Source organism: Ambystoma mexicanum, unplaced genomic scaffold (genome assembly GCF_040938575.1).
Source record: "Ambystoma mexicanum isolate Mex_15411 unplaced genomic scaffold, UKY_AmexF1_1 Mex_scaf20, whole genome shotgun sequence".
NCBI lineage: Eukaryota > Metazoa > Chordata > Amphibia > Caudata > Ambystomatidae > Ambystoma > Ambystoma mexicanum.
The window spans coordinates 654,688-679,495 of record NW_027182434.1 but is presented as its reverse complement, the minus strand read 5'-3'; the positions used below and the strand labels follow the sequence as shown (position 1 = coordinate 679,495).

At 51.2% G+C, this 24,808-nt stretch overlaps 2 non-coding genes across 2 annotated transcripts; both read left to right on the top strand.

The window, feature by feature from the left end:
* The first annotated feature begins 10,120 nt into the window (after positions 1–10,120).
* Positions 10,121–10,192, top strand: TRNAD-GUC (transfer RNA aspartic acid (anticodon GUC)). Its single transcript has one exon. It is a non-coding gene; the product is annotated as a tRNA-Asp (tRNA).
* Positions 10,193–20,315: 10,123 nt separating this feature from the next.
* TRNAD-GUC (transfer RNA aspartic acid (anticodon GUC)) lies at positions 20,316–20,387 on the top strand. The gene has a single exon. It is a non-coding gene; the product is annotated as a tRNA-Asp (tRNA).
* Positions 20,388–24,808: the final 4,421 nt, after the last annotated feature.

Below are 24,808 nucleotides of genomic sequence, written 5' to 3'. Positions count from 1 at the left end.
GTTAAACCTTTTCTGGATTTTTTTTAGTTCTTGACAAATATTCTTGAAGATTAGGCTGAGTCAAGTAGGGAATGGGTGCCAAGAACTGACTCTTTAAGAAAAAAGCACCGGCAACGCTAGTCATCGTACAATATTTGTGCACAATTGCTTACATTAGGCGGCCGGTCCACTTTATTGAGTCCCCCTCAGCACCATTTAGTGCTCCTGTTGTCTGCGAAGTCCAAATTGTAACCCTGAATCAGTTCCTCTTCTGACCCTTTGTATCATGTTACATGACGAGTAATGATCACCTGTTAGCTTTATCCCTAATTATAACTCTCACTCTTTCCCTGCATCTAACCCTAGCTCTAATCCCATCATTAACCTCGGTCCGGGCACACGCGTGAACCCTTACTCTCATCTCAGCCTCTCCTGGTGATACAACACACCTGGGATCGTTTGCTCCCTGTGGGCTGTGGGAAATTTGCTACCAGCACGCCCTGGAAGTGGGGCTCATTCCGCTGCAACGGGAGGTCTTCCCAGGACGCGTCACAGCTCAACGCAAGAGCTCCTGGGTTTCGAAGGCTCTTGCAGCAAGCCTTCACAAAGCAGCAGGGAGCGCCGTTCCAGATGGGAAACTTGAGACTGGATGTCCAGAAAAGCAAGACGTCAGAAGCGAAACCTTTTTCCTGCAGGGTGTGGCATACCATCCGCTTGCTCATTGCGACAGAGCTGGCACTAATGAAGGAAGAGGTCAACGTTACGTTCTTCTTTAAAATGCAAGGCCAGGAAAAGTGGCAGCGGTGGGATTTGAACCCACGCCTCCGAAGAGACTGGAGCCTTAATCCAGCACCTTAGACCGCTCGGCCACGCTACCTCCCTGCTAGTCGCCGAAAGCGGAACTTGACCCGTTGCCCGGCCCGCTTTAGTGCTTTGCCTTTTCTCCTTGGAAAGTCTGGAGACAGGCAGTGGAAGGGCAGGCAAACTGTCAGGTGCGCAGAGGAGGGGAGACCATGAGGCAAGGTGGGAGTTGGGGGCAAGAAGTGAGAAAAAAACTAATCGCAAGCTAGGGCAGGATTCGGAAAGTGAAGCCGAAAAGGGGCTTAGCATGCAGCCCAGGGGTTTCTTTGACTGTCCTAAGCCCACAGGGACTTTGCCGTCCTCAGCTCATGAGACTTGAGATGGGTAGCTTGATTTGCTGAGGAAATGCGGGATGACAGATTCAACTCTGGAGTCAAACATAGCCCGGAACTATCGCCTTAAACTGAGTTTTAAGCCTGGTGCCGATAAAAAGAAAGAAATTAGCCTTAGATCGGGCAAGCCGTTTGACGGGGGAAAATGAGACCCCCTAGGCCATCTAGGTGGTCGCTGGATGCTGTGCAGACATCAGCAGCTGTTCATTTCATGCCCTCACGTCTCCTCGTTAGTATAGTGGTCAGTATCCCCGCCTGTCACGCGGGAGACCGGGGAGGTTAAACCTTTTCTGGATTTTTTTTAGTTCTTGACAAATATTCTTGAAGATTAGGCTGAGTCAAGTAGGGAATGGGTGCCAAGAACTGACTCTTTAAGAAAAAAGCACCGGCAACGCTAGTCATCGTACAATATTTGTGCACAATTGCTTACATTAGGCGGCCGGTCCACTTTATTGAGTCCCCCTCAGCACCATTTAGTGCTCCTGTTGTCTGCGAAGTCCAAATTGTAACCCTGAATCAGTTCCTCTTCTGACCCTTTGTATCATGTTACATGACGAGTAATGATCACCTGTTAGCTTTATCCCTAATTATAACTCTCACTCTTTCCCTGCATCTAACCCTAGCTCTAATCCCATCATTAACCTCGGTCCGGGCACACGCGTGAACCCTTACTCTCATCTCAGCCTCTCCTGGTGATACATCACACCTGGGATCGTTTGCTCCCTGTGGGCTGTGGGAAATTTGCTACCAGCACGCCCTGGAAGTGGGGCTCATTCCGCTGCAACGGGAGGTCTTCCCAGGACGCGTCACAGCTCAACGCAAGAGCTCCTGGGTTTCGAAGGCTCTTGCAGCAAGCCTTCACAAAGCAGCAGGGAGCGCCGTTCCAGATGGGAAACTTGAGACTGGATGTCCAGAAAAGCAAGACGTCAGAAGCGAAACCTTTTTCCTGCAGGGTGTGGCATACCATCCGCTTGCTCATTGCGACAGAGCTGGCACTAATGAAGGAAGAGGTCAACGTTACGTTCTTCTTTAAAATGCAAGGCCAGGAAAAGTGGCAGCGGTGGGATTTGAACCCACGCCTCCGAAGAGACTGGAGCCTTAATCCAGCACCTTAGACCGCTCGGCCACGCTACCTCCCTGCTAGTCGCCGAAAGCGGAACTTGACCCGTTGCCCGGCCCGCTTTAGTGCTTTGCCTTTTCTCCTTGGAAAGTCTGGAGACAGGCAGTGGAAGGGCAGGCAAACTGTCAGGTGCGCAGAGGAGGGGAGACCATGAGGCAAGGTGGGAGTTGGGGGCAAGAAGTGAGAAAAAAACTAATCGCAAGCTAGGGCAGGATTCGGAAAGTGAAGCCGAAAAGGGGCTTAGCATGCAGCCCAGGGGTTTCTTTGACTGTCCTAAGCCCACAGGGACTTTGCCGTCCTCAGCTCATGAGACTTGAGATGGGTAGCTTGATTTGCTGAGGAAATGCGGGATGACAGATTCAACTCTGGAGTCAAACATAGCCCGGAACTATCGCCTTAAACTGAGTTTTAAGCCTGGTGCCGATAAAAAGAAAGAAATTAGCCTTAGATCGGGCAAGCCGTTTGACGGGGGAAAATGAGACCCCCTAGGCCATCTAGGTGGTCGCTGGATGCTGTGCAGACATCAGCAGCTGTTCATTTCATGCCCTCACGTCTCCTCGTTAGTATAGTGGTCAGTATCCCCGCCTGTCACGCGGGAGACCGGCCCCGACGGGGAGGTTAAACCTTTTCTGGATTTTTTTTAGTTCTTGACAAATATTCTTGAAGATTAGGCTGAGTCAAGTAGGGAATGGGTGCCAAGAACTGACTCTTTAAGAAAAAAGCACCGGCAACGCTAGTCATCGTACAATATTTGTGCACAATTGCTTACATTAGGCGGCCGGTCCACTTTATTGAGTCCCCCTCAGCACCATTTAGTGCTCCTGTTGTCTGCGAAGTCCAAATTGTAACCCTGAATCAGTTCCTCTTCTGACCCTTTGTATCATGTTACATGACGAGTAATGATCACCTGTTAGCTTTATCCCTAATTATAACTCTCACTCTTTCCCTGCATCTAACCCTAGCTCTAATCCCATCATTAACCTCGGTCCGGGCACACGCGTGAACCCTTACTCTCATCTCAGCCTCTCCTGGTGATACATCACACCTGGGATCGTTTGCTCCCTGTGGGCTGTGGGAAATTTGCTACCAGCACGCCCTGGAAGTGGGGCTCATTCCGCTGCAACGGGAGGTCTTCCCAGGACGCGTCACAGCTCAACGCAAGAGCTCCTGGGTTTCGAAGGCTCTTGCAGCAAGTCTTCACAAAGCAGCAGGGAGCGCCGTTCCAGATGGGAAACTTGAGACTGGATGTCCAGAAAAGCAAGACGTCAGAAGCGAAACCTTTTTCCTGCAGGGTGTGGCATACCATCCGCTTGCTCATTGCGACAGAGGTGGCACTAATGAAGGAAGAGGTCAACGTTACGTTCTTCTTTAAAATGCAAGGCCAGGAAAAGTGGCAGCGGTGGGATTTGAACCCACGCCTCCGAAGAGACTGGAGCCTTAATCCAGCGCCTTAGACCGCTCGGCCACGCTACCTCCCTGCTAGTCGCCGAAAGCGGAACTTGACCCGTTGCCCGGCCCGCTTTAGTGCTTTGCCTTTTCTCCTTGGAAAGTCTGGAGACAGGCAGTGGAAGGGCAGGCAAACTGTCAGGTGCGCAGAGGAGGGGAGACCATGAGGCAAGGTGGGAGATGGGGGCAAGAAGTGAGAAAAAAACTAATCGCAAGCTAGGGCAGGATTCGGAAAGTGAAGCCGAAAAGGGGCTTAGCATGCAGCCCAGGGGTTTCTTTGACTGTCCTAAGCCCACAGGGACTTTGCCGTCCTCAGCTCATGAGACTTGAGATGGGTAGCTTGATTTGCTGAGGAAATGCGGGATGACAGATTCAACTCTGGAGTCAAACATAGCCCGGAACTATCGCCTTAAACTGAGTTTTAAGCCTGGTGCCGATAAAAAGAAAGAAATTAGCCTTAGATCGGGCAAGCCGTTTGACGGGGGAAAATGAGACCCCCTAGGCCATCTAGGTGGTCGCTGGATGCTGTGCAGACATCAGCAGCTGTTCATTTCATGCCCTCACGTCTCCTCGTTAGTATAGTGGTCAGTATCCCCGCCTGTCACGCGGGAGACCGGCCCCGACGGGGAGGTTAAACCTTTTCTGGATTTTTTTTAGTTCTTGACAAATATTCTTGAAGATTAGGCTGAGTCAAGTAGGGAATGGGTGCCAAGAACTGACTCTTTAAGAAAAAAGCACCGGCAACGCTAGTCATCGTACAATATTTGTGCACAATTGCTTACATTAGGCGGCCGGTCCACTTTATTGAGTCCCCCTCAGCACCATTTAGTGCTCCTGTTGTCTGCGAAGTCCAAATTGTAACCCTGAATCAGTTCCTCTTCTGACCCTTTGTATCATGTTACATGACGAGTAATGATCACCTGTTAGCTTTATCCCTAATTATAACTCTCACTCTTTCCCTGCATCTAACCCTAGCTCTAATCCCATCATTAACCTCGGTCCGGGCACACGCGTGAACCCTTACTCTCATCTCAGCCTCTCCTGGTGATACATCACACCTGGGATCGTTTGCTCCCTGTGGGCTGTGGGAAATTTGCTACCAGCACGCCCTGGAAGTGGGGCTCATTCCGCTGCAACGGGAGGTCTTCCCAGGACGCGTCACAGCTCAACGCAAGAGCTCCTGGGTTTCGAAGGCTCTTGCAGCAAGTCTTCACAAAGCAGCAGGGAGCGCCGTTCCAGATGGGAAACTTGAGACTGGATGTCCAGAAAAGCAAGACGTCAGAAGCGAAACCTTTTTCCTGCAGGGTGTGGCATACCATCCGCTTGCTCATTGCGACAGAGGTGGCACTAATGAAGGAAGAGGTCAACGTTACGTTCTTCTTTAAAATGCAAGGCCAGGAAAAGTGGCAGCGGTGGGATTTGAACCCACGCCTCCGAAGAGACTGGAGCCTTAATCCAGCGCCTTAGACCGCTCTGCCACGCTACCTCCCTGCTAGTCGCCGAAAGCGGAACTTGACCCGTTGCCCGGCCCGCTTTAGTGCTTTGCCTTTTCTCCTTGGAAAGTCTGGAGACAGGCAGTGGAAGGGCAGGCAAACTGTCAGGTGCGCAGAGGAGGGGAGACCATGAGGCAAGGTGGGAGTTGGGGGCAAGAAGTGAGAAAAAAACTAATCGCAAGCTAGGGCAGGATTCGGAAAGTGAAGCCGAAAAGGGGCTTAGCATGCAGCCCAGGGGTTTCTTTGACTGTCCTAAGCCCACAGGGACTTTGCCGTCCTCAGCTCATGAGACTTGAGATGGGTAGCTTGATTTGCTGAGGAAATGCGGGATGACAGATTCAACTCTGGAGTCAAACATAGCCCGGAACTATCGCCTTAAACTGAGTTTTAAGCCTGGTGCCGATAAAAAGAAAGAAATTAGCCTTAGATCGGGCAAGCCGTTTGACGGGGGAAAATGAGACCCCCTAGGCCATCTAGGTGGTCGCTGGATGCTGTGCAGACATCAGCAGCTGTTCATTTCATGCCCTCACGTCTCCTCGTTAGTATAGTGGTCAGTATCCCCGCCTGTCACGCGGGAGACCGGGGAGGTTAAACCTTTTCTGGATTTTTTTTAGTTCTTGACAAATATTCTTGAAGATTAGGCTGAGTCAAGTAGGGAATGGGTGCCAAGAACTGACTCTTTAAGAAAAAAGCACCGGCAACGCTAGTCATCGTACAATATTTGTGCACAATTGCTTACATTAGGCGGCCGGTCCACTTTATTGAGTCCCCCTCAGCACCATTTAGTGCTCCTGTTGTCTGCGAAGTCCAAATTGTAACCCTGAATCAGTTCCTCTTCTGACCCTTTGTATCATGTTACATGACGAGTAATGATCACCTGTTAGCTTTATCCCTAATTATAACTCTCACTCTTTCCCTGCATCTAACCCTAGCTCTAATCCCATCATTAACCTCGGTCCGGGCACACGCGTGAACCCTTACTCTCATCTCAGCCTCTCCTGGTGATACATCACACCTGGGATCGTTTGCTCCCTGTGGGCTGTGGGAAATTTGCTACCAGCACGCCCTGGAAGTGGGGCTCATTCCGCTGCAACGGGAGGTCTTCCCAGGACGCGTCACAGCTCAACGCAAGAGCTCCTGGGTTTCGAAGGCTCTTGCAGCAAGCCTTCACAAAGCAGCAGGGAGCGCCGTTCCAGATGGGAAACTTGAGACTGGATGTCCAGAAAAGCAAGACGTCAGAAGCGAAACCTTTTTCCTGCAGGGTGTGGCATACCATCCGCTTGCTCATTGCGACAGAGGTGGCACTAATGAAGGAAGAGGTCAACGTTACGTTCTTCTTTAAAATGCAAGGCCAGGAAAAGTGGCAGCGGTGGGATTTGAACCCACGCCTCCGAAGAGACTGGAGCCTTAATCCAGCGCCTTAGACCGCTCGGCCACGCTACCTCCCTGCTAGTCGCCGAAAGCGGAACTTGACCCGTTGCCCGGCCCGCTTTAGTGCTTTGCCTTTTCTCCTTGGAAAGTCTGGAGACAGGCAGTGGAAGGGCAGGCAAACTGTCAGGTGCGCAGAGGAGGGGAGACCATGAGGCAAGGTGGGAGATGGGGGCAAGAAGTGAGAAAAAAACTAATCGCAAGCTAGGGCAGGATTCGGAAAGTGAAGCCGAAAAGGGGCTTAGCATGCAGCCCAGGGGTTTCTTTGACTGTCCTAAGCCCACAGGGACTTTGCCGTCCTCAGCTCATGAGACTTGAGATGGGTAGCTTGATTTGCTGAGGAAATGCGGGATGACAGATTCAACTCTGGAGTCAAACATAGCCCGGAACTATCGCCTTAAACTGAGTTTTAAGCCTGGTGCCGATAAAAAGAAAGAAATTAGCCTTAGATCGGGCAAGCCGTTTGACGGGGGAAAATGAGACCCCCTAGGCCATCTAGGTGGTCGCTGGATGCTGTGCAGACATCAGCAGCTGTTCATTTCATGCCCTCACGTCTCCTCGTTAGTATAGTGGTCAGTATCCCCGGTTCAATTCCCCGACGGGGAGGTTAAACCTTTTCTGGATTTTTTTTAGTTCTTGACAAATATTCTTGAAGATTAGGCTGAGTCAAGTAGGGAATGGGTGCCAAGAACTGACTCTTTAAGAAAAAAGCACCGGCAACGCTAGTCATCGTACAATATTTGTGCACAATTGCTTACATTAGGCGGCCGGTCCACTTTATTGAGTCCCCCTCAGCACCATTTAGTGCTCCTGTTGTCTGCGAAGTCCAAATTGTAACCCTGAATCAGTTCCTCTTCTGACCCTTTGTATCATGTTACATGACGAGTAATGATCACCTGTTAGCTTTATCCCTAATTATAACTCTCACTCTTTCCCTGCATCTAACCCTAGCTCTAATCCCATCATTAACCTCGGTCCGGGCACACGCGTGAACCCTTACTCTCATCTCAGCCTCTCCTGGTGATACATCACACCTGGGATCGTTTGCTCCCTGTGGGCTGTGGGAAATTTGCTACCAGCACGCCCTGGAAGTGGGGCTCATTCCGCTGCAACGGGAGGTCTTCCCAGGACGCGTCACAGCTCAACGCAAGAGCTCCTGGGTTTCGAAGGCTCTTGCAGCAAGCCTTCACAAAGCAGCAGGGAGCGCCGTTCCAGATGGGAAACTTGAGACTGGATGTCCAGAAAAGCAAGACGTCAGAAGCGAAACCTTTTTCCTGCAGGGTGTGGCATACCATCCGCTTGCTCATTGCGACAGAGCTGGCACTAATGAAGGAAGAGGTCAACGTTACGTTCTTCTTTAAAATGCAAGGCCAGGAAAAGTGGCAGCGGTGGGATTTGAACCCACGCCTCCGAAGAGACTGGAGCCTTAATCCAGCACCTTAGACCGCTCGGCCACGCTACCTCCCTGCTAGTCGCCGAAAGCGGAACTTGACCCGTTGCCCGGCCCGCTTTAGTGCTTTGCCTTTTCTCCTTGGAAAGTCTGGAGACAGGCAGTGGAAGGGCAGGCAAACTGTCAGGTGCGCAGAGGAGGGGAGACCATGAGGCAAGGTGGGAGTTGGGGGCAAGAAGTGAGAAAAAAACTAATCGCAAGCTAGGGCAGGATTCGGAAAGTGAAGCCGAAAAGGGGCTTAGCATGCAGCCCAGGGGTTTCTTTGACTGTCCTAAGCCCACAGGGACTTTGCCGTCCTCAGCTCATGAGACTTGAGATGGGTAGCTTGATTTGCTGAGGAAATGCGGGATGACAGATTCAACTCTGGAGTCAAACATAGCCCGGAACTATCGCCTTAAACTGAGTTTTAAGCCTGGTGCCGATAAAAAGAAAGAAATTAGCCTTAGATCGGGCAAGCCGTTTGACGGGGGAAAATGAGACCCCCTAGGCCATCTAGGTGGTCGCTGGATGCTGTGCAGACATCAGCAGCTGTTCATTTCATGCCCTCACGTCTCCTCGTTAGTATAGTGGTCAGTATCCCCGCCTGTCACGCGGGAGACCGGCCCCGACGGGGAGGTTAAACCTTTTCTGGATTTTTTTTAGTTCTTGACAAATATTCTTGAAGATTAGGCTGAGTCAAGTAGGGAATGGGTGCCAAGAACTGACTCTTTAAGAAAAAAGCACCGGCAACGCTAGTCATCGTACAATATTTGTGCACAATTGCTTACATTAGGCGGCCGGTCCACTTTATTGAGTCCCCCTCAGCACCATTTAGTGCTCCTGTTGTCTGCGAAGTCCAAATTGTAACCCTGAATCAGTTCCTCTTCTGACCCTTTGTATCATGTTACATGACGAGTACTGATCACCTGTTAGCTTTATCCCTAATTATAACTCTCACTCTTTCCCTGCATCTAACCCTAGCTCTAATCCCATCATTAACCTCGGTCCGGGCACACGCGTGAACCCTTACTCTCATCTCAGCCTCTCCTGGTGATACATCACACCTGGGATCGTTTGCTCCCTGTGGGCTGTGGGAAATTTGCTACCAGCACGCCCTGGAAGTGGGGCTCATTCCGCTGCAACGGGAGGTCTTCCCAGGACGCGTCACAGCTCAACGCAAGAGCTCCTGGGTTTCGAAGGCTCTTGCAGCAAGTCTTCACAAAGCAGCAGGGAGCGCCGTTCCAGATGGGAAACTTGAGACTGGATGTCCAGAAAAGCAAGACGTCAGAAGCGAAACCTTTTTCCTGCAGGGTGTGGCATACCATCCGCTTGCTCATTGCGACAGAGGTGGCACTAATGAAGGAAGAGGTCAACGTTACGTTCTTCTTTAAAATGCAAGGCCAGGAAAAGTGGCAGCGGTGGGATTTGAACCCACGCCTCCGAAGAGACTGGAGCCTTAATCCAGCGCCTTAGACCGCTCGGCCACGCTACCTCCCTGCTAGTCGCCGAAAGCGGAACTTGACCCGTTGCCCGGCCCGCTTTAGTGCTTTGCCTTTTCTCCTTGGAAAGTCTGGAGACAGGCAGTGGAAGGGCAGGCAAACTGTCAGGTGCGCAGAGGAGGGGAGACCATGAGGCAAGGTGGGAGATGGGGGCAAGAAGTGAGAAAAAAACTAATCGCAAGCTAGGGCAGGATTCGGAAAGTGAAGCCGAAAAGGGGCTTAGCATGCAGCCCAGGGGTTTCTTTGACTGTCCTAAGCCCACAGGGACTTTGCCGTCCTCAGCTCATGAGACTTGAGATGGGTAGCTTGATTTGCTGAGGAAATGCGGGATGACAGATTCAACTCTGGAGTCAAACATAGCCCGGAACTATCGCCTTAAACTGAGTTTTAAGCCTGGTGCCGATAAAAAGAAAGAAATTAGCCTTAGATCGGGCAAGCCGTTTGACGGGGGAAAATGAGACCCCCTAGGCCATCTAGGTGGTCGCTGGATGCTGTGCAGACATCAGCAGCTGTTCATTTCATGCCCTCACGTCTCCTCGTTAGTATAGTGGTCAGTATCCCCGCCTGTCACGCGGGAGACCGGGGTTCAATTCCCCGACGGGGAGGTTAAACCTTTTCTGGATTTTTTTTAGTTCTTGACAAATATTCTTGAAGATTAGGCTGAGTCAAGTAGGGAATGGGTGCCAAGAACTGACTCTTTAAGAAAAAAGCACCGGCAACGCTAGTCATCGTACAATATTTGTGCACAATTGCTTACATTAGGCGGCCGGTCCACTTTATTGAGTCCCCCTCAGCACCATTTAGTGCTCCTGTTGTCTGCGAAGTCCAAATTGTAACCCTGAATCAGTTCCTCTTCTGACCCTTTGTATCATGTTACATGACGAGTAATGATCACCTGTTAGCTTTATCCCTAATTATAACTCTCACTCTTTCCCTGCATCTAACCCTAGCTCTAATCCCATCATTAACCTCGGTCCGGGCACACGCGTGAACCCTTACTCTCATCTCAGCCTCTCCTGGTGATACATCACACCTGGGATCGTTTGCTCCCTGTGGGCTGTGGGAAATTTGCTACCAGCACGCCCTGGAAGTGGGGCTCATTCCGCTGCAACGGGAGGTCTTCCCAGGACGCGTCACAGCTCAACGCAAGAGCTCCTGGGTTTCGAAGGCTCTTGCAGCAAGCCTTCACAAAGCAGCAGGGAGCGCCGTTCCAGATGGGAAACTTGAGACTGGATGTCCAGAAAAGCAAGACGTCAGAAGCGAAACCTTTTTCCTGCAGGGTGTGGCATACCATCCGCTTGCTCATTGCGACAGAGCTGGCACTAATGAAGGAAGAGGTCAACGTTACGTTCTTCTTTAAAATGCAAGGCCAGGAAAAGTGGCAGCGGTGGGATTTGAACCCACGCCTCCGAAGAGACTGGAGCCTTAATCCAGCACCTTAGACCGCTCGGCCACGCTACCTCCCTGCTAGTCGCCGAAAGCGGAACTTGACCCGTTGCCCGGCCCGCTTTAGTGCTTTGCCTTTTCTCCTTGGAAAGTCTGGAGACAGGCAGTGGAAGGGCAGGCAAACTGTCAGGTGCGCAGAGGAGGGGAGACCATGAGGCAAGGTGGGAGTTGGGGGCAAGAAGTGAGAAAAAAACTAATCGCAAGCTAGGGCAGGATTCGGAAAGTGAAGCCGAAAAGGGGCTTAGCATGCAGCCCAGGGGTTTCTTTGACTGTCCTAAGCCCACAGGGACTTTGCCGTCCTCAGCTCATGAGACTTGAGATGGGTAGCTTGATTTGCTGAGGAAATGCGGGATGACAGATTCAACTCTGGAGTCAAACATAGCCCGGAACTATCGCCTTAAACTGAGTTTTAAGCCTGGTGCCGATAAAAAGAAAGAAATTAGCCTTAGATCGGGCAAGCCGTTTGACGGGGGAAAATGAGACCCCCTAGGCCATCTAGGTGGTCGCTGGATGCTGTGCAGACATCAGCAGCTGTTCATTTCATGCCCTCACGTCTCCTCGTTAGTATAGTGGTCAGTATCCCCGCCTGTCACGCGGGAGACCGGCCCCGACGGGGAGGTTAAACCTTTTCTGGATTTTTTTTAGTTCTTGACAAATATTCTTGAAGATTAGGCTGAGTCAAGTAGGGAATGGGTGCCAAGAACTGACTCTTTAAGAAAAAAGCACCGGCAACGCTAGTCATCGTACAATATTTGTGCACAATTGCTTACATTAGGCGGCCGGTCCACTTTATTGAGTCCCCCTCAGCACCATTTAGTGCTCCTGTTGTCTGCGAAGTCCAAATTGTAACCCTGAATCAGTTCCTCTTCTGACCCTTTGTATCATGTTACATGACGAGTAATGATCACCTGTTAGCTTTATCCCTAATTATAACTCTCACTCTTTCCCTGCATCTAACCCTAGCTCTAATCCCATCATTAACCTCGGTCCGGGCACACGCGTGAACCCTTACTCTCATCTCAGCCTCTCCTGGTGATACATCACACCTGGGATCGTTTGCTCCCTGTGGGCTGTGGGAAATTTGCTACCAGCACGCCCTGGAAGTGGGGCTCATTCCGCTGCAACGGGAGGTCTTCCCAGGACGCGTCACAGCTCAACGCAGGAGCTCCTGGGTTTCGAAGGCTCTTGCAGCAAGTCTTCACAAAGCAGCAGGGAGCGCCGTTCCAGATGGGAAACTTGAGACTGGATGTCCAGAAAAGCAAGACGTCAGAAGCGAAACCTTTTTCCTGCAGGGTGTGGCATACCATCCGCTTGCTCATTGCGACAGAGGTGGCACTAATGAAGGAAGAGGTCAACGTTACGTTCTTCTTTAAAATGCAAGGCCAGGAAAAGTGGCAGCGGTGGGATTTGAACCCACGCCTCCGAAGAGACTGGAGCCTTAATCCAGCGCCTTAGACCGCTCTGCCACGCTACCTCCCTGCTAGTCGCCGAAAGCGGAACTTGACCCGTTGCCCGGCCCGCTTTAGTGCTTTGCCTTTTCTCCTTGGAAAGTCTGGAGACAGGCAGTTGAAGGGCAGGCAAACTGTCAGGTGCGCAGAGGAGGGGAGACCATGAGGCAAGGTGGGAGTTGGGGGCAAGAAGTGAGAAAAAAACTAATCGCAGGCTAGGGCAGGATTCGGAAAGTGAAGCCGAAAAGGGGCTTAGCATGCAGCCCAGGGGTTTCTTTGACTGTCCTAAGCCCACAGGGACTTTGCCGTCCTCAGCTCATGAGACTTGAGATGGGTAGCTTGATTTGCTGAGGAAATGCGGGATGACAGATTCAACTCTGGAGTCAAACATAGCCCGGAACTATCGCCTTAAACTGAGTTTTAAGCCTGGTGCCGATAAAAAGAAAGAAATTAGCCTTAGATCGGGCAAGCCGTTTGACGGGGGAAAATGAGACCCCCTAGGCCATCTAGGTGGTCGCTGGATGCTGTGCAGACATCAGCAGCTGTTCATTTCATGCCCTCACGTCTCCTCGTTAGTATAGTGGTCAGTATCCCCGCCTGTCACGCGGGAGACCGGGGAGGTTAAACCTTTTCTGGATTTTTTTTAGTTCTTGACAAATATTCTTGAAGATTAGGCTGAGTCAAGTAGGGAATGGGTGCCAAGAACTGACTCTTTAAGAAAAAAGCACCGGCAACGCTAGTCATCGTACAATATTTGTGCACAATTGCTTACATTAGGCGGCCGGTCCACTTTATTGAGTCCCCCTCAGCACCATTTAGTGCTCCTGTTGTCTGCGAAGTCCAAATTGTAACCCTGAATCAGTTCCTCTTCTGACCCTTTGTATCATGTTACATGACGAGTAATGATCACCTGTTAGCTTTATCCCTAATTATAACTCTCACTCTTTCCCTGCATCTAACCCTAGCTCTAATCCCATCATTAACCTCGGTCCGGGCACACGCGTGAACCCTTACTCTCATCTCAGCCTCTCCTGGTGATACATCACACCTGGGATCGTTTGCTCCCTGTGGGCTGTGGGAAATTTGCTACCAGCACGCCCTGGAAGTGGGGCTCATTCCGCTGCAACGGGAGGTCTTCCCAGGACGCGTCACAGCTCAACGCAAGAGCTCCTGGGTTTCGAAGGCTCTTGCAGCAAGCCTTCACAAAGCAGCAGGGAGCGCCGTTCCAGATGGGAAACTTGAGACTGGATGTCCAGAAAAGCAAGACGTCAGAAGCGAAACCTTTTTCCTGCAGGGTGTGGCATACCATCCGCTTGCTCATTGCGACAGAGGTGGCACTAATGAAGGAAGAGGTCAACGTTACGTTCTTCTTTAAAATGCAAGGCCAGGAAAAGTGGCAGCGGTGGGATTTGAACCCACGCCTCCGAAGAGACTGGAGCCTTAATCCAGCGCCTTAGACCGCTCGGCCACGCTACCTCCCTGCTAGTCGCCGAAAGCGGAACTTGACCCGTTGCCCGGCCCGCTTTAGTGCTTTGCCTTTTCTCCTTGGAAAGTCTGGAGACAGGCAGTGGAAGGGCAGGCAAACTGTCAGGTGCGCAGAGGAGGGGAGACCATGAGGCAAGGTGGGAGATGGGGGCAAGAAGTGAGAAAAAAACTAATCGCAAGCTAGGGCAGGATTCGGAAAGTGAAGCCGAAAAGGGGCTTAGCATGCAGCCCAGGGGTTTCTTTGACTGTCCTAAGCCCACAGGGACTTTGCCGTCCTCAGCTCATGAGACTTGAGATGGGTAGCTTGATTTGCTGAGGAAATGCGGGATGACAGATTCAACTCTGGAGTCAAACATAGCCCGGAACTATCGCCTTAAACTGAGTTTTAAGCCTGGTGCCGATAAAAAGAAAGAAATTAGCCTTAGATCGGGCAAGCCGTTTGACGGGGGAAAATGAGACCCCCTAGGCCATCTAGGTGGTCGCTGGATGCTGTGCAGACATCAGCAGCTGTTCATTTCATGCCCTCACGTCTCCTCGTTAGTATAGTGGTCAGTATCCCCGGTTCAATTCCCCGACGGGGAGGTTAAACCTTTTCTGGATTTTTTTTAGTTCTTGACAAATATTCTTGAAGATTAGGCTGAGTCAAGTAGGGAATGGGTGCCAAGAACTGACTCTTTAAGAAAAAAGCACCGGCAACGCTAGTCATCGTACAATATTTGTGCACAATTGCTTACATTAGGCGGCCGGTCCACTTTATTGAGTCCCCCTCAGCACCATTTAGTGCTCCTGTTGTCTGCGAAGTCCAAATTGTAACCCTGAATCAGTTCCTCTTCTGACCCTTTGTATCATGTTACATGACGAGTAATGATCACCTGTTAGCTTTATCCCTAATTATAACTCTCACTCTTTCCCTGCATCTAACCCTAGCTCTAATCCCATCATTAACCTCGGTCCGGGCACACGCGTGAACCCTTACTCTCATCTCAGCCTCTCCTGGTGATACATCACACCTGGGATCGTTTGCTCCCTGTGGGCTGTGGGAAATTTGCTACCAGCACGCCCTGGAAGTGGGGCTCATTCCGCTGCAACGGGAGGTCTTCCCAGGACGCGTCACAGCTCAACGCAAGAGCTCCTGGGTTTCGAAGGCTCTTGCAGCAAGCCTTCACAAAGCAGCAGGGAGCGCCGTTCCAGATGGGAAACTTGAGACTGGATGTCCAGAAAAGCAAGACGTCAGAAGCGAAACCTTTTTCCTGCAGGGTGTGGCATACCATCCGCTTGCTCATTGCGACAGAGCTGGCACTAATGAAGGAAGAGGTCAACGTTACGTTCTTCTTTAAAATGCAAGGCCAGGAAAAGTGGCAGCGGTGGGATTTGAACCCACGCCTCCGAAGAGACTGGAGCCTTAATCCAGCACCTTAGACCGCTCGGCCACGCTACCTCCCTGCTAGTCGCCGAAAGCGGAACTTGACCCGTTGCCCGGCCCGCTTTAGTGCTTTGCCTTTTCTCCTTGGAAAGTCTGGAGACAGGCAGTGGAAGGGCAGGCAAACTGTCAGGTGCGCAGAGGAGGGGAGACCATGAGGCAAGGTGGGAGTTGGGGGCAAGAAGTGAGAAAAAAACTAATCGCAAGCTAGGGCAGGATTCGGAAAGTGAAGCCGAAAAGGGGCTTAGCATGCAGCCCAGGGGTTTCTTTGACTGTCCTAAGCCCACAGGGACTTTGCCGTCCTCAGCTCATGAGACTTGAGATGGGTAGCTTGATTTGCTGAGGAAATGCGGGATGACAGATTCAACTCTGGAGTCAAACATAGCCCGGAACTATCGCCTTAAACTGAGTTTTAAGCCTGGTGCCGATAAAAAGAAAGAAATTAGCCTTAGATCGGGCAAGCCGTTTGACGGGGGAAAATGAGACCCCCTAGGCCATCTAGGTGGTCGCTGGATGCTGTGCAGACATCAGCAGCTGTTCATTTCATGCCCTCACGTCTCCTCGTTAGTATAGTGGTCAGTATCCCCGCCTGTCACGCGGGAGACCGGCCCCGACGGGGAGGTTAAACCTTTTCTGGATTTTTTTTAGTTCTTGACAAATATTCTTGAAGATTAGGCTGAGTCAAGTAGGGAATGGGTGCCAAGAACTGACTCTTTAAGAAAAAAGCACCGGCAACGCTAGTCATCGTACAATATTTGTGCACAATTGCTTACATTAGGCGGCCGGTCCACTTTATTGAGTCCCCCTCAGCACCATTTAGTGCTCCTGTTGTCTGCGAAGTCCAAATTGTAACCCTGAATCAGTTCCTCTTCTGACCCTTTGTATCATGTTACATGACGAGTAATGATCACCTGTTAGCTTTATCCCTAATTATAACTCTCACTCTTTCCCTGCATCTAACCCTAGCTCTAATCCCATCATTAACCTCGGTCCGGGCACACGCGTGAACCCTTACTCTCATCTCAGCCTCTCCTGGTGATACATCACACCTGGGATCGTTTGCTCCCTGTGGGCTGTGGGAAATTTGCTACCAGCACGCCCTGGAAGTGGGGCTCATTCCGCTGCAACGGGAGGTCTTCCCAGGACGCGTCACAGCTCAACGCAAGAGCTCCTGGGTTTCGAAGGCTCTTGCAGCAAGTCTTCACAAAGCAGCAGGGAGCGCCGTTCCAGATGGGAAACTTGAGACTGGATGTCCAGAAAAGCAAGACGTCAGAAGCGAAACCTTTTTCCTGCAGGGTGTGGCATACCATCCGCTTGCTCATTGCGACAGAGGTGGCACTAATGAAGGAAGAGGTCAACGTTACGTTCTTCTTTAAAATGCAAGGCCAGGAAAAGTGGCAGCGGTGGGATTTGAACCCACGCCTCCGAAGAGACTGGAGCCTTAATCCAGCGCCTTAGACCGCTCGGCCACGCTACCTCCCTGCTAGTCGCCGAAAGCGGAACTTGACCCGTTGCCCGGCCCGCTTTAGTGCTTTGCCTTTTCTCCTTGGAAAGTCTGGAGACAGGCAGTGGAAGGGCAGGCAAACTGTCAGGTGCGCAGAGGAGGGGAGACCATGAGGCAAGGTGGGAGATGGGGGCAAGAAGTGAGAAAAAAACTAATCGCAAGCTAGGGCAGGATTCGGAAAGTGAAGCCGAAAAGGGGCTTAGCATGCAGCCCAGGGGTTTCTTTGACTGTCCTAAGCCCACAGGGACTTTGCCGTCCTCAGCTCATGAGACTTGAGATGGGTAGCTTGATTTGCTGAGGAAATGCGGGATGACAGATTCAACTCTGGAGTCAAACATAGCCCGGAACTATCGCCTTAAACTGAGTTTTAAGCCTGGTGCCGATAAAAAGAAAGAAATTAGCCTTAGATCGGGCAAGCCGTTTGACGGGGGAAAATGAGACCCCCTAGGCCATCTAGGTGGTCGCTGGATGCTGTGCAGACATCAGCAGCTGTTCATTTCATGCCCTCACGTCTCCTCGTTAGTATAGTGGTCAGTATCCCCGCCTGTCACGCGGGAGACCGGGGTTCCCCGACGGGGAGGTTAAACCTTTTCTGGATTTTTTTTAGTTCTTGACAAATATTCTTGAAGATTAGGCTGAGTCAAGTAGGGAATGGGTGCCAAGAACTGACTCTTTAAGAAAAAAGCACCGGCAACGCTAGTCATCGTACAATATTTGTGCACAATTGCTTACATTAGGCGGCCGGTCCACTTTATTGAGTCCCCCTCAGCACCATTTAGTGCTCCTGTTGTCTGCGAAGTCCAAATTGTAACCCTGAATCAGTTCCTCTTCTGACCCTTTGTATCATGTTACATGACGAGTAATGATCACCTGTTAGCTTTATCCCTAATTATAACTCTCACTCTTTCCCTGCATCTAACCCTAGCTCTAATCCCATCATTAACCTCGGTCCGGGCACACGCGTGAACCCTTACTCTCATCTCAGCCTCTCCTGGTGATACATCACACCTGGGATCGTTTGCTCCCTGTGGGCTGTGGGAAATTTGCTACCAGCACGCCCTGGAAGTGGGGCTCATTCCGCTGCAACGGGAGGTCTTCCCAGGACGCGTCACAGCTCAACGCAAGAGCTCCTGGGTTTCGAAGGCTCTTGCAGCAAGTCTTCACAAAGCAGCAGGGAGCGCCGTTCCAGATGGGAAACTTGAGACTGGATGTCCAGAAAAGCAAGACGTCAGAAGCGAAACCTTTTTCCTGCAGGGTGTGGCATACCATCCGCTTGCTCATTGCGACAGAGGTGGCACTAATGAAGGAAGAGGTCAACGTTACGTTCTTCTTTAAAATTCAAGGCCAGGAAAAGTGGCAGCGGTGGGATTTGAACCCACGCCTCCGAAGAGACTGGAGCCTTAATCCAGCGCCTTAGACCGCTCGGCCACGCTACCTCCCTGCTAGTCGCCGAAAGCGGAACTTGACCCGTTGCCCGGCCCGCTTTAGTGCTTTGCCTTTTCTCCTTGGAAAGTCTGGAGACAGGCAGTGGAAGGGCAGGCAAACTGTCAGGTGCGCAGAGGAGGGGAGACCATGAGGCAAGGTGGGAGATGGGGGCAAGAAGTGAGGAAAAAACTAATCGCAAGCTAGGGCAGGATTCGGAAAGTGAAGCCGAAAAGGGGCTTAGCATGCAGCCCAGGGGTTTCTTTGACTGTCCTAAGCCCACAGGGACTTTGCCGTCCTCAGCTCATGAGACTTGAGATGGGTAGCTTGATTTGCTGAGGAAATGCGGGATGACAGATTCAACTCTGGAGTCAAACATAGCCCGGAACTATCGCCTTAAACTGAGTTTTAAGCCTGGTGCCGATAAAAAGAAAGAAATTAGCCTTAGATCGGGCAAGCCGTTTGACGGGGGAAAATGAGACCCCCTAGGCCATCTAGGTGGTCGCTGGATGCTGTGCAGACATCAGCAGCTGTTCATTTCATGCCCTCACGTCTCCTCGTTAGTATAGTGGTCAGTATCCCCGCCTGTCACGCGGGAGACCGGGAGGTTAAACCTTTTCTGGATTTTTTTTAGTTCTTGACAAATATTCTTGAAGATTAGGCTGAGTCAAGTAGGGAATGGGTGCCAAGAACTGACTCTTTAAGAAAAAAGCACCGGCAACGCTAGTCATCGTACAATATTTGTGCACAATTGCTTACATTAGGCGGCCGGTCCACTTTATTGAGTCCCCCTCAGCACCATTTAGTGCTCCTGTTGTCTGCGAAGTCCAAATTGTAACCCTGAATCAGTTCCTCTTCTGACCCTTTGTATCATGTTACATGACGAGTAATGATCACCTGTTAGCTTTATCCCTAATTATAACTCTCACTCTTTCCCTGCATCTAACCCTAGCTCTAATCCCATCATTAACCTCGGTCCGGGCACACGCGTGAACCCTTACTCTCATCTCAGCCTCTCCTGGTGATACATCACACCTGGGATCGTTTGCTCCCTGTGGGCTGTGGGAAATTTGCTACCAGCACGCCCTGGAAGTGGGGCTCATTCCGCTGCAACGGGAGGTCTTCCCAGGACGCGTCACAGCTCAACGCAAGAGCTCCTGGGTTTCGAAGGCTCTTGCAGCAAGCCTTCACAAAGCAGCAGGGAGCGCCGTTCCAGATGGGAAACTTGAGACTGGATGTCCAGAAAAGCAAGACGTCAGAAGCGAAACCTTTTTCCTGCAGGGTGTGGCATACCATCCGCTTGCTCATTGCGACAGAGGTGGCACTAATGAAGGAAGAGGTCAACGTTACGTTCTTCTTTAAAATGCAAGGCCAGGAAAAGTGGCAGCGGTGGGATTTGAACCCACGCCTCCGAAGAGACTGGAGCCTTAATCCAGCACCTTAGACCGCTCGGCCACGCTACCTCCCTGCTAGTCGCCGAAAGCGGAACTTGACCCGTTGCCCGGCCCGCTTTAGTGCTTTGCCTTTTCTCCTTGGAAAGTCTGGAGACAGGCAGTGGAAGGGCAGGCAAACTGTCAGGTGCGCAGAGGAGGGGAGACCATGAGGCAAGGTGGGAGATGGGGGCAAGAAGTGAGAAAAAAACTAATCGCAAGCTAGGGCAGGATTCGGAAAGTGAAGCCGAAAAGGGGCTTAGCATGCAGCCCAGGGGTTTCTTTGACTGTCCTAAGCCCACAGGGACTTTGCCGTCCTCAGCTCATGAGACTTGAGATGGGTAGCTTGATTTGCTGAGGAAATGCGGGATGACAGATTCAACTCTGGAGTCAAACATAGCCCGGAACTATCGCCTTAAACTGAGTTTTAAGCCTGGTGCCGATAAAAAGAAAGAAATTAGCCTTAGATCGGGCAAGCCGTTTGACGGGGGAAAATGAGACCCCCTAGGCCATCTAGGTGGTCGCTGGATGCTGTGCAGACATCAGCAGCTGTTCATTTCATGCCCTCACGTCTCCTCGTTAGTATAGTGGTCAGTATCCCCGCCTGTCACGCGGGAGACCGGGGTTCAATTCCCCGACGGGGAGGTTAAACCTTTTCTGGATTTTTTTTAGTTCTTGACAAATATTCTTGAAGATTAGGCTGAGTCAAGTAGGGAATGGGTGCCAAGAACTGACTCTTTAAGAAAAAAGCACCGGCAACGCTAGTCATCGTACAATATTTGTGCACAATTGCTTACATTAGGCGGCCGGTCCACTTTATTGAGTCCCCCTCAGCACCATTTAGTGCTCCTGTTGTCTGCGAAGTCCAAATTGTAACCCTGAATCAGTTCCTCTTCTGACCCTTTGTATCATGTTACATGACGAGTAATGATCACCTGTTAGCTTTATCCCTAATTATAACTCTCACTCTTTCCCTGCATCTAACCCTAGCTCTAATCCCATCATTAACCTCGGTCCGGGCACACGCGTGAACCCTTACTCTCATCTCAGCCTCTCCTGGTGATACAACACACCTGGGATCGTTTGCTCCCTGTGGGCTGTGGGAAATTTGCTACCAGCACGCCCTGGAAGTGGGGCTCATTCCGCTGCAACGGGAGGTCTTCCCAGGACGCGTCACAGCTCAACGCAAGAGCTCCTGGGTTTCGAAGGCTCTTGCAGCAAGCCTTCACAAAGCAGCAGGGAGCGCCGTTCCAGATGGGAAACTTGAGACTGGATGTCCAGAAAAGCAAGACGTCAGAAGCGAAACCTTTTTCCTGCAGGGTGTGGCATACCATCCGCTTGCTCATTGCGACAGAGCTGGCACTAATGAAGGAAGAGGTCAACGTTACGTTCTTCTTTAAAATGCAAGGCCAGGAAAAGTGGCAGCGGTGGGATTTGAACCCACGCCTCCGAAGAGACTGGAGCCTTAATCCAGCACCTTAGACCGCTCGGCCACGCTACCTCCCTGCTAGTCGCCGAAAGCGGAACTTGACCCGTTGCCCGGCCCGCTTTAGTGCTTTGCCTTTTCTCCTTGGAAAGTCTGGAGACAGGCAGTGGAAGGGCAGGCAAACTGTCAGGTGCGCAGAGGAGGGGAGACCATGAGGCAAGGTGGGAGTTGGGGGCAAGAAGTGAGAAAAAAACTAATCGCAAGCTAGGGCAGGATTCGGAAAGTGAAGCCGAAAAGGGGCTTAGCATGCAGCCCAGGGGTTTCTTTGACTGTCCTAAGCCCACAGGGACTTTGCCGTCCTCAGCTCATGAGACTTGAGATGGGTAGCTTGATTTGCTGAGGAAATGCGGGATGACAGATTCAACTCTGGAGTCAAACATAGCCCGGAACTATCGCCTTAAACTGAGTTTTAAGCCTGGTGCCGATAAAAAGAAAGAAATTAGCCTTAGATCGGGCAAGCCGTTTGACGGGGGAAAATGAGACCCCCTAGGCCATCTAGGTGGTCGCTGGATGCTGTGCAGACATCAGCAGCTGTTCATTTCATGCCCTCACGTCTCCTCGTTAGTATAGTGGTCAGTATCCCCGCCTGTCACGCGGGAGACCGGGGAGGTTAAACCTTTTCTGGATTTTTTTTAGTTCTTGACAAATATTCTTGAAGATTAGGCTGAGTCAAGTAGGGAATGGGTGCCAAGAACTGACTCTTTAAGAAAAAAGCACCGGCAACGCTAGTCATCGTACAATATTTGTGCACAATTGCTTACATTAGGCGGCCGGTCCACTTTATTGAGTCCCCCTCAGCACCATTTAGTGCTCCTGTTGTCTGCGAAGTCCAAATTGTAACCCTGAATCAGTTCCTCTTCTGACCCTTTGTATCATGTTACATGACGAGTAATGATCACCTGTTAGCTTTATCCCTAATTATAACTCTCACTCTTTCCCTGCATCTAACCCTAGCTCTAATCCCATCATTAACCTCGGTCCGGGCACACGCGTGAACCCTTACTCTCATCTCAGCCTCTCCTGGTGATACATCACACCTGGGATCGTTTGCTCCCTGTGGGCTGTGGGAAATTTGCTACCAGCACGCCCTGGAAGTGGGGCTCATTCCGCTGCAACGGGAGGTCTTCCCAGGACGCGTCACAGCTCAACGCAAGAGCTCCTGGGTTTCGAAGGCTCTTGCAGCAAGCCTTCACAAAGCAGCAGGGAGCGCCGTTCCAGATGGGAAACTTGAGACTGGATGTCCAGAAAAGCAAGACGTCAGAAGCGAAACCTTTTTCCTGCAGGGTGTGGCATACCATCCGCTTGCTCATTGCGACAGAGCTGGCACTAATGAAGGAAGAGGTCAACGTTACGTTCTTCTTTAAAATGCAAGGCCAGGAAAAGTGGCAGCGGTGGGATTTGAACCCACGCCTCCGAAGAGACTGGAGCCTTAATCCAGCACCTTAGACCGCTCGGCCACGCTACCTCCCTGCTAGTCGCCGAAAGCGGAACTTGACCCGTTGCCCGGCCCGCTTTAGTGCTTTGCCTTTTCTCCTTGGAAAGTCTGGAGACAGGCAGTGGAAGGGCAGGCAAACTGTCAGGTGCGCAGAGGAGGGGAGACCATGAGGCAAGGTGGGAGTTGGGGGCAAGAAGTGAGAAAAAAACTAATCGCAAGCTAGGGCAGGATTCGGAAAGTGAAGCCGAAAAGGGGCTTAGCATGCAGCCCAGGGGTTTCTTTGACTGTCCTAAGCCCACAGGGACTTTGCCGTCCTCAGCTCATGAGACTTGAGATGGGTAGCTTGATTTGCTGAGGAAATGCGGGATGACAGATTCAACTCTGGAGTCAAACATAGCCCGGAACTATCGCCTTAAACTGAGTTTTAAGCCTGGTGCCGATAAAAAGAAAGAAATTAGCCTTAGATCGGGCAAGCCGTTTGACGGGGGAAAATGAGACCCCCTAGGCCATCTAGGTGGTCGCTGGATGCTGTGCAGACATCAGCAGCTGTTCATTTCATGCCCTCACGTCTCCTCGTTAGTATAGTGGTCAGTATCCCCGCCTGTCACGCGGGAGACCGGCCCCGACGGGGAGGTTAAACCTTTTCTGGATTTTTTTTAGTTCTTGACAAATATTCTTGAAGATTAGGCTGAGTCAAGTAGGGAATGGGTGCCAAGAACTGACTCTTTAAGAAAAAAGCACCGGCAACGCTAGTCATCGTACAATATTTGTGCACAATTGCTTACATTAGGCGGCCGGTCCACTTTATTGAGTCCCCCTCAGCACCATTTAGTGCTCCTGTTGTCTGCGAAGTCCAAATTGTAACCCTGAATCAGTTCCTCTTCTGACCCTTTGTATCATGTTACATGACGAGTACTGATCACCTGTTAGCTTTATCCCTAATTATAACTCTCACTCTTTCCCTGCATCTAACCCTAGCTCTAATCCCATCATTAACCTCGGTCCGGGCACACGCGTGAACCCTTACTCTCATCTCAGCCTCTCCTGGTGATACATCACACCTGGGATCGTTTGCTCCCTGTGGGCTGTGGGAAATTTGCTACCAGCACGCCCTGGAAGTGGGGCTCATTCCGCTGCAACGGGAGGTCTTCCCAGGACGCGTCACAGCTCAACGCAAGAGCTCCTGGGTTTCGAAGGCTCTTGCAGCAAGTCTTCACAAAGCAGCAGGGAGCGCCGTTCCAGATGGGAAACTTGAGACTGGATGTCCAGAAAAGCAAGACGTCAGAAGCGAAACCTTTTTCCTGCAGGGTGTGGCATACCATCCGCTTGCTCATTGCGACAGAGGTGGCACTAATGAAGGAAGAGGTCAACGTTACGTTCTTCTTTAAAATGCAAGGCCAGGAAAAGTGGCAGCGGTGGGATTTGAACCCACGCCTCCGAAGAGACTGGAGCCTTAATCCAGCGCCTTAGACCGCTCGGCCACGCTACCTCCCTGCTAGTCGCCGAAAGCGGAACTTGACCCGTTGCCCGGCCCGCTTTAGTGCTTTGCCTTTTCTCCTTGGAAAGTCTGGAGACAGGCAGTGGAAGGGCAGGCAAACTGTCAGGTGCGCAGAGGAGGGGAGACCATGAGGCAAGGTGGGAGATGGGGGCAAGAAGTGAGAAAAAAACTAATCGCAAGCTAGGGCAGGATTCGGAAAGTGAAGCCGAAAAGGGGCTTAGCATGCAGCCCAGGGGTTTCTTTGACTGTCCTAAGCCCACAGGGACTTTGCCGTCCTCAGCTCATGAGACTTGAGATGGGTAGCTTGATTTGCTGAGGAAATGCGGGATGACAGATTCAACTCTGGAGTCAAACATAGCCCGGAACTATCGCCTTAAACTGAGTTTTAAGCCTGGTGCCGATAAAAAGAAAGAAATTAGCCTTAGATCGGGCAAGCCGTTTGACGGGGGAAAATGAGACCCCCTAGGCCATCTAGGTGGTCGCTGGATGCTGTGCAGACATCAGCAGCTGTTCATTTCATGCCCTCACGTCTCCTCGTTAGTATAGTGGTCAGTATCCCCGGTTCAATTCCCCGACGGGGAGGTTAAACCTTTTCTGGATTTTTTTTAGTTCTTGACAAATATTCTTGAAGATTAGGCTGAGTCAAG